Genomic DNA, 9,481 nt, shown 5'->3' with positions numbered 1-9,481 from the left:
CTGATGCCCTTTCCCGCTCATGGGAGCAAGAAAATGAGTCAGAGTCTTCAGACAAGCATCCTATTATAAATCCGTTGGCATTCTCCATGGTAGGGATGGACTCTACGCCCCCATCAGTGAAAAGTTTTGTGAAACCGATGCTAAGGAAGAAGCTCATGCATTGGGCCCATGCTTCCCGTTTTGCCGGACATACAGGTATCCAAAAAACCCTGGAGTTTATCTCTAGGTCCTATTGGTGGCCAACTCTGAAAAAGGACGTCTTGGAGTTTATTGCATCTTGCCCAAAGTGTGCTCAACATAAGGTATCCCGCCAGTCGCCTGCAGGGCAACTGGTTCCACTATCTGTTCCCCGTCGACCTTGGACCCATTTGTCGATGGATTTTATTACAGATTTACCCATGTGCAACAAGTTCAATACCATCTGGGTGGTAGTTGACCGGTTCACCAAGATGGCACACTTCATTCCTCTCACCGGTCTTCCGTCAGCTTCCAAGTTGGCTCAAGTATTCATACAAGAGATCTTCCGACTCCACGGTCTTCCTGAAGAAATTATCTCAGATCGAGGAGTTCAATTCACAGCCAAATTCTGGCGAAGTTTATGTCAAGTCCTCCAAGTCAAACTAAAGTTTTCCACGGCTTACCATCCTCAGACCAATGGTCAAACCGAGAGGGTGAATCAGGACTTGGAGGCCTTCCTCCGCATCTATGTGTCCTCCTCTCAAGATGACTGGGTTCAATTACTTCCCTGGGCCGAGTTCTGTCATAACAACCAGTATCATTCTTCATCTGCTTCAACACCATTCTTCACTAACTTTGGATTCCACCCTAAAGTCCCTGAGTTCCAACCGCTTCCAGCAACTTCTGTTCCCACAGTGGATATCACCTTGCATCAGTTTGCCAATATCTGGAAGAGCGTACGATCAGCTCTGCTCAAGGCATCGTTCAGGTACAAGAAGTTTGCGGATAAGAAGCGTCGAGCAGTTCCTGCTCTCAAGGTGGGTGATCTGGTATGGTTATCCACGAAGAATTTGAGGTTAAGAGTTCCCAGTATGAAGTTTGCACCTCGCTATATCGGTCCTTTCAAGATTGAACAAGTCATCAATCCTGTTGCTTACAGACTTCAGTTGCCTCCCTTCTTAAAAATACCCAGGACATTCCATGTTTCCCTGTTGAAACCGCTGATCTTGAATCGGTTTCATTCCTCACTTCCTCCAACTCCGAAAGTCCAAACTCAACGAGGCGTTGAGTATGAAGTAGCCAAGATCCTGGACTCACGTCACCGTTACGGTCAACTACAATATCTTATTGACTGGAAGGGTTATGGCCCTGAGGAATGTTCATGGACCAATGCTTCTGATGTCCATGCTCCTGCCTTGGTCCGGAGATTCCATTCCAAGTTTCCTCAAAAGCCAAAGAAGTGTCCTGGGGCCACTCCTAAAGGGGGGGGTGCTGTCACGATCCGGGTATCTGGACGCCATTTCTTACCCATCAGATGTCTCCTAAGGCTGGCTCAGCGCTCCAGGACCGGATCCCATCTGTTATCCTGATATTTACATTCCTGTATCCTCTCCTGTCACTCTGAGACGCTGTCACAGTAAACGCCATATTACACCTGGCATGGCGTCTACCGCGGCCTCCGCCGCCGTCCCTGAGCTTCTGCATGCAGAGTGTCTGAGTGGCGATTACGTCAGCCGCGGCCTCCGCTGTGTCCGCGTGGTTGGATGTGCACCTGTCAGCTTGGCGCCTCCTGTCTCCGGTGGCCGGCGCCGCTATTACTGTTTTCATTACCACATGGATTACAAACCAAACTTCCCTCCAAGTGTCTGCATGGGCGCAGCCATCTTGGATTCTGTCAGCTGATCATTTCCACCAATCTGTTCTCAGTATTGATAATCTGCATAATTGCCTAGCCAATCCCTTCCTTGCTGCAGGTATAAATACACTGTGCCTGAGCAAGGAAGGCGTCAGTGCTTTGGTTGTCAAACCTAGTTCCTGTTTGTCTCTCTCCTGTGATTGTCTTCCAGGTTCCAGCTCCTGTCTCAAGACTTCCACCATAGAGACCCGCACCAGCATTCCACCTGCGGTGTAGCCTGACTCTCCGATCCATTGTGGATTCATCTGTTTCCAGCTACAACATTACCTGCTTCCAGCCCAGCTTCCAGCAGAGTACAGCTTCTCTTAAAGGGCCGGTGTCCTTTTTACACTTTACCACTCTCCACCGGTATTATTATTTCTCCGCTCTCAAGTTCTACATTTCATTCATATTGCATCGCTCTCAAGCTTCATTTATTATTTAACTGGTTCCAGCCAGTATCCACTCCGTGCTAACAACAGTCTGGTTCCAGCCAGTATCCACAGCTGCCGTTTTATCTTCAGCAACCCAGCTTTTCCTGGAACACCAGCTGGTACAATCCTGGGTTATCTCCATTGCTACAGTCGGGCCTGGTAAGGACTTTCCATCTAGAAGATTATAAGAACTATCTCATACTACCAGTGCCCTGTGGCTCCTGCCACCCTGTAGTACCCAGGAACTGTATTTATTCTTTGCTGACTTTTATGTTTTCTTTTACTGCTGCTGTGTTGCGGAGTTGTCATAATAAACATCATTGACTTTTATCCAAGTTGTCGTGGTCACGCCTTCGGGCAGTTATTATTCATGTTACTTACATGTCCAGGGGTCTGATACAACCTCCCAGGTTCCGGTACATCTCAGCCCCTACAACTGAGGCTGCCTCCCGTCAGCTCAGGCCCTCAGTTGTGACACCACATATGTGCAGAAGATGGCAAAGATTTTGGCACAGTGCTAGAGTCTGTGGGCTTGATTCAGAGGTGAACGCTAATCAGTGGTGGCTCCAGAGGTGTGGCTGCAGTGCATCCCAGGAACAGGGAGCGTCAACGATTTCCACCCCAAATGCTGCCAAACGTCACTGGCCAGGACTCGCTGGCAGTTGGCAAGGCTCCCCTATTTAAATTTTGGACTGCACTGCAGCCCCTCCTCTGGGGCCACCACTGACGCTAATGCATTTGCAGTGCAATCCCGTACACAGCGACTGTGCAAAAATATACAGCTGCCAGGATTTGTTTGAAGACTCCACCAGCGGCTGCATACGGAGACGCAGCAGCAGCCACAGATAAGTCAATTATGAAAGTTTGAGTTGCCCAGGTCTCGCGGTTTGGCCACAGGAAGTAACATCCGGCAGACATTGCAGCTGCATACGGGAGTCATAGGCGTGCACAGCTAATTTTATTAGGGGGTGCACCGCAGGAGGGGCGTGTCTAGCACCGCCTTTTGGGCATGTCTAGACCACCCAGGTTTATGTCTAGCACTATTTTACATTCTCTCAATAAAATCACATCTTAATCTAATTTCTCCCTAGTTCCTAATAATAAAGTAGATATAATACACCCCAAAGAAATAAAATGAAACATAATGGTGTGTCCACCGGCCGGTATTGACTGTCCGCTATGGCATATACCTGAGTCCTTGCTACCGCTGCACCCTAACGCTGCTTACAGTTCCCCAACCTATCCCTGACCCAGTGGGGGAACTAGAGAGTGGTGGGCCTAAGTGCATATGCACCCCAAACACCTACACCCTAATTTTGAGTGGGACATCCTGAAAAGTACGGGAGATTTAGGGTGCCGAACATTTGAGTTTTACTGTTAATATAACACAAGTACAGTTTAAAATATACACATTTGTCATCCGAGCCACGTTAGCCTCTTTCTATGCCATCAGACTCCTCTTCCGTAGTACACCAGCATTTGTCACACATGTCCTTATGCTCACTAGCTCATGACAGTAGTGCCCCTTATTCACATTGTGCCACACAGTATGATCCAAATTCACCTTACGCCACATGGTATTACACGAAATTCATATTATGACACATGGTATGAGCCAAAATTCACATTATACCACATGGTATGAGCCGAAATTCACATTATGACACATGGTATGAGCCAAAATTCACATTATGCCACACGGCATGAGACGAAATTCATATTATGCCACACAGTATGAGCCAAATTCACATTATGCCACATGGTATGAGCCGAAATTCATATTATGCCACACAGTATGAGCCAAATTCACATTATGCCACATGGTATGAGCCAAATTCTCATTATGCCACCTGGTATGAGCCGAAATTCACATTATACCACACGGTATGAGCCAAAATTCACATTATTCCACACAGCATGAGTTGAAATTCACGTTATGCCACAAGATATGAGCCGAAATTTAAATTATGCCCAGAGCTGGCCCTAATCAATATGATGCCCTAGGCAGATTTTGGCTGGTGCCCTTAGTGCCGCCAATACAGATGTAGCCAGCCTCATCATTGCCGCGATGCGTGCCCATGGGCATACGCATCGCGGCAAGATGCACTGAATGCCATGTTGTGAATAGTTGCAGCCAGCCCGTAGAAGTCTATGGCATGCGTGTGAATATGCTTTTGCGCATCATAGACTAAGGCACACTAGTCACGCCATCCATGCCGTATTGATGGATGAGCGTGGCAACATCTGTAGTTCCGCCTCTGACCCAGCACAGCACCCATCACCCAGCATGACCATCAAGCCATACCCCGCTGGAGTAGACAGTGATAGAATAAATGACAGCAGGTCACGTGGCACCTCAACCACCGAGAGAGAAAGGGGGAGAGAGAGATATCCACCCCATCCCGGAAGAGGTGGGGGGAGAAGGAGAAGGAGAGAAGGAGAGAAAAGGAGGGAGAAAGAGAGGGGGTAAGATACGGAGAAGGAGAGATACAGAGGGGCCCATTTATCAAAATATATTTCCGGCCGGGTTTCCCGAGAATCTTCCACCAGAAATGTCTCAGTACATTGCGGTCACCCGAGGGGATCGTATATTGCAATGCGATCCTGGGTGGTAAGATATCACCCAGATCTCATTCAATATGTAATCCATGATAAATGTGCCCTGTAGAGAGGGAGGGAGAGAGAGTGGGAGGGAGGGAGAGAGAAGAGAGACATATGGGGGGAGGTGGCGGGAGAGTGGGGGAGAGAGAGGGAAAGATAGGGAGAGAGGGGGGTTGAGAAAGGAAAAGGGAAAGAGTGAGAGAGAGAGAGATATTTCATGAGAATGGAAATATAGTAAAAATACACTGACACTTACCACACTGTATCTGTGCCAGTTGTCTCATGGGTGGAGAGGGTGCCTGCAGCTGCTTTGTGGAGTCGGCAGTGCTGCAGTTTGTGCCCAGTTGCTTCCTCCTGCTGCTCTTCTGTCATGCTGTGGTTCCAGTCATGAATGTTCCACCCAGGAACATTGTTCCTCCTGCTCCTCATGGATCATGTATCAGCAGAGATAGAACAGGGGGGTGGAGTCCAAACCTCGGGGGCCCCTCAGAACACGGGTTTACTCTTTGCACCCACACACACACATTAACACACACTTAAATACATTAACACAAACCTTAACCTTCTCCTTCCTGCCTGGGCTCCACGGGATGGCTGCTGTAATCCACCTGCACATTAAGAGAAGGCATGGCTCCACACAGATCGCTGGGCCCAGGGAAAGTTGGAGGTGTGGCCTAATCGCGGACCCCTGTGACCATGCCCACTTGTAGAAAAAATCCTCCAAACCAGCAGGAACTGCCCGACCAGTGCTGGGAGAGGAGGCGCACGGGACCTCAGTCAGTGCACAGCAGCAAGCTGGGCTCGGCGGCGGGCAGCTGCGATCACCACTCCACTTTGCTGCAGCAGGCGTGGCGTGTGGGGGTGCCGCACATTAGGGTTTGCCTGTGCGCACCAGGCAACCCCCGTGCGCACTCCTATGATGGGAGTGCTGTTGCAGACTCAAAGATACCTCAAAATGGTTGTGACACATCTGAGTTTTGCCGCCCCTTCCCCGTTATTTCCCCCAAACGCCCCCTAACTATCAATCACCTTGCAGATAAATTTTCTCTGCAACCACCATCACCAGAGCAGTGAGATAATCGCCCAGTTGCTTAAATTTCGGTTTTGCGTACAACAGTGGTTCCCAACTCCGGTCCTCAGGACCCCACACAGTTCACGTTTTCCAGGTCACCTGTGGATTTTTAAACTGTGACAGTAGGTGATGCAAAGTGCACCTGCCGGGCGACCTGGAAATCGTGCACCGTATGGGATCCTTAAGGACAGAGTTTGGGAACCACTGGCATACAACTATGAATCAGACCCTTTGTTATTTCTAACAATATATTTGGAAATATGGTGCCAGAGCCTTATTTCTAGTTACTTCTTTTGAAGTAATGCACCAGCTCCATATTTTCGAAGAAGGAGGATGTGAGGTGCAGGCCTCTATTGACACAAGGGCCTATGTGCACTGCACAGCCTGCGTCCATTATGATACGCTGCTGGGGCTGAAGCCAAGTAAGTTCTTAGTCAGTTATGAGCAGTGTGCTCTGCTCATGCCTAGAACACTGGGAGCACACATACGCACTCATGTTCAGTTGCATAATTCTGCTACTTACACTTTCTAGTGCCTGGATAGCCCGGATGATTATGCTTAGTGTCTTTTAAATGGCAATCTCTGCATTAGCCCCTAAGTGCAGAAACAGAAACAGGTATAATAATAAAATCCATACAGTACCTACAAATAATTGTCACCTTATTGATTTAATAAAATAAAACCACACACACACACACACACACACACACACACATACTTGTTTTTCTATCCTCATCGGGACATATGTCTGGAACCTTCCTCATGGGGACCTATTCAGGAATACCGGCCTAATGAGGACACCCCACATAACTGATTTATTTTCGGGTTTAATTAGAGATAGAGGAAACGTGTATTCAGCAGCAGATACATTTTATTCAGGAAAGGTTCTTTCTCATTTCAGCAGTAATTCGGTTCTTAATGTAAAACTTAACCGAGAGCCAGTTCCGAGCCTTCAGCGCTTGTCGTTCTGCCCTTAGGCACGCATCACAGTCATTCTTGCCCGGCACCTTGAATGAGCGAATGAACCGAATCATGTGACGTTCAACAGCTTTCACTTCTGCTGGGGTCCACGGATTGCGCTTGGTACCCCTTCTGTCACCTGTGCGGGAGAAGAAAGGTCAGTCACCACGCAACGCCACCACCAGTCATGGACGCATCTCAAATGGAATGGACAGTCACACCCACCTTTAGCTGCACCTCCATCCACCGCCGACACCACGCTGCCAGCTTCTTTTCCCATGTGCCCCATGGGAACCTCAGTATCCTGACTCTCTGGCTCATCCCCAGAGTCATCGCTCACCACCTGGATCGGCTCTGTGGATAGAGAAGGACAGGGAAACCGATCACACCAGCCCACTTAGACAGTCAGTCCCTGGAGCCACACTGTCAAGTGATACCTACCGTTTGGATCAATGGAGATCTCTTCCAGATTGTGGCCCCGGAATTCAGCCATTCTCCCTTGCTCGAGAGCCAGAAACAGCTTGCTCAACTTGGCCAGTTGAAGGGTACCCTCCGGGAGGCGGTAATAATGCCGGTGCACCCGAATATCATGTCCAAGGAAATCAGCAAGCTGATCCATCTCTGTATCGCTCAGGTTGAGGACTCTGGAAAGTGTAGCCACATGCTTCCGTAGGCGGGTGGAAGATAATGCTTCGGGGTGCTTGGCCCCACACTCCCGGGCGTAGAGACGTATGCAGTCGGATCCCCTATAATGGGACATGGCTGTTGGCCTAGCAAACATGTAGATATTGTGTGGGGTCACACCACATTCTGTCCGCTTCTCTATGAGGAGCTCCATCGCTTTCTGCATGCTTGGGGATAGCAGGACAGGGACTTTCCTGCCTCTTTTCCCAGGAATCTCAATACGGGAGAAGTGACGACAGAGTGCCTTCTCCAGCTCTGACAGGGCCTGGGCCACATCACCCTGCAAATCGGCTGTGTGCCGTAAATCGAAGGAGGAGAGCAGCATCTTGGAAACCTCACCTTCTCTCCTGCGGTTGAAGAGAATCAGCTGCGTGAGGGTAACTTTGGCCAACATGGACCACTGCTGTTTGGAAGGGTGGGCGGACAACTCATCGATGTACTCTCGCTGACGGTCAAGGAGGTACAGGTTCAAGCGCTTAACATCATCAGTGAAGGGCAGAAGCAGCGGTGCATTCCATTTTATCTCTCGAAGTGTCTTCAGGGCAGCAGTGGAGATTAGCTCGCTCCACCTCGCCTCATAAATTTTCCGAAAGTTTCGGGCACGCTCCTCTGTCAGGGCACTGCCCTCCATCAGTGCCTGACACTCCACCATAGCTGAAATCTTCTGCAAGCTGTGTCCCACCTTCAGAGCCAACGAGGGTATTTTATATGTATTGGTGCGGTCATCGTAACCGGCCAGGCTCCTCACAGCATGCACCACTTGCAGGAAATTCTGTGGGCAAATGAAATCTTCCATACACCGCAACGGTGTGACCTTCATCGCCTTCAGCAGAAGCCGCCCCACCTCTCTGAGCTTCTGACGGATGTAATCATGCTTGCTGACATCAGACCCCAGACGGTTATAGAGGTGCTGACCGAACTGCATAATCCAGCGGTCCCCTTTGATTACCGGTACCACATCATCATAATTCATTCCGCTCAGCAACTTCCAGAGGCCAGTGCCAACATCTTTCGGGAGCGGTGTGGCGTAAGTGAAGAGACCCTGCACCCTGGTTCTTCCAGGTTTGGGGCTGACACTTTTGCGGAGCGGGCACCTCTTCACATGGCGCCACAGGTGCTTCCTGGAGAATAGCCCTTTACATTTTACACAGTGCATGAAATCTTGGGGAGCCGTTGCTTCTTTCGGCTGCTTGCACGGTAGGAGGACTCCGCTGCCCTCGCGGAGAACCCCGACATTATGGGCAAAGTTTCCCCGGGTGCGAATCAGGTCTAGCTGCACTGTCCTTTCCCTGGAGCGCTTCGGAAAGCTGAGTGCCCTTGCAACCTCATGCTCATTGTGGTGGACAGCTTGAACATGTCTCGCAATTTTTGAGAATGGCCTCTCGCACCACAGGCAGAAATTTTTCTTGTTACATGCAATCGAACCATCTGCTTTTCGGGTAAGTACCTGGACCGACACTGCGCGGGCCGGATGGAGACTTGGTTCGGCCTCCGCGGAGCAAGCCCCGGACACTTCCAGAACCTTCCTGCCGTGAAAAGACGTCTCCTCCCCTCCACTATCATCCGAGCTGCTTAACTCTGACGAGTCGGGGAGATAGTCTTCGTCACTGCCGTCGGTTCCGTACATTGCCTCACTGCGACCAGCAGACCCAGCACTTCCGGAGTTTGTGGCGCACACACCGTACCAAGCCCGCGCTTTCTGTCTGACCACGCCCACCGTGAATACAGGGTTCTGGGAATCGAGGGCCCAGGCCCCGGCACGTGCTTCCTATTACACATCCGGAGAGGTGGTTCTTACTAGAGTCACGTGTCGGGCGGCGCGCGCGACACTTTTGCGCCACATGCTCCGATTTTCCCCAGGCTCCTGGAAGCCTGTCC

General features: G+C 50.1%; 1 long non-coding RNA gene across 1 annotated transcript; it reads right to left on the bottom strand.

Annotated features, from left to right (window-relative positions):
• Positions 1-6,812: 6,812 nt before the first annotated feature.
• LOC134935148 (uncharacterized) lies at positions 6,813-7,355 on the bottom strand. The gene is made up of 2 exons (XR_010179938.1): positions 7,145-7,355; positions 6,813-7,058 (listed from the first exon to the last, which is right to left on the bottom strand). It is a non-coding gene; the product is annotated as an uncharacterized LOC134935148 (long non-coding RNA).
• Between the last annotated feature and the right edge of the window lie 2,126 nt (positions 7,356-9,481).

This window comes from Pseudophryne corroboree, chromosome 6 (genome assembly GCF_028390025.1).
Source record: "Pseudophryne corroboree isolate aPseCor3 chromosome 6, aPseCor3.hap2, whole genome shotgun sequence".
Lineage (NCBI taxonomy): Eukaryota > Metazoa > Chordata > Amphibia > Anura > Myobatrachidae > Pseudophryne > Pseudophryne corroboree.
Note: the sequence above shows the minus strand (reverse complement) of the source record. Positions and strands in the feature narration are given on the sequence as shown.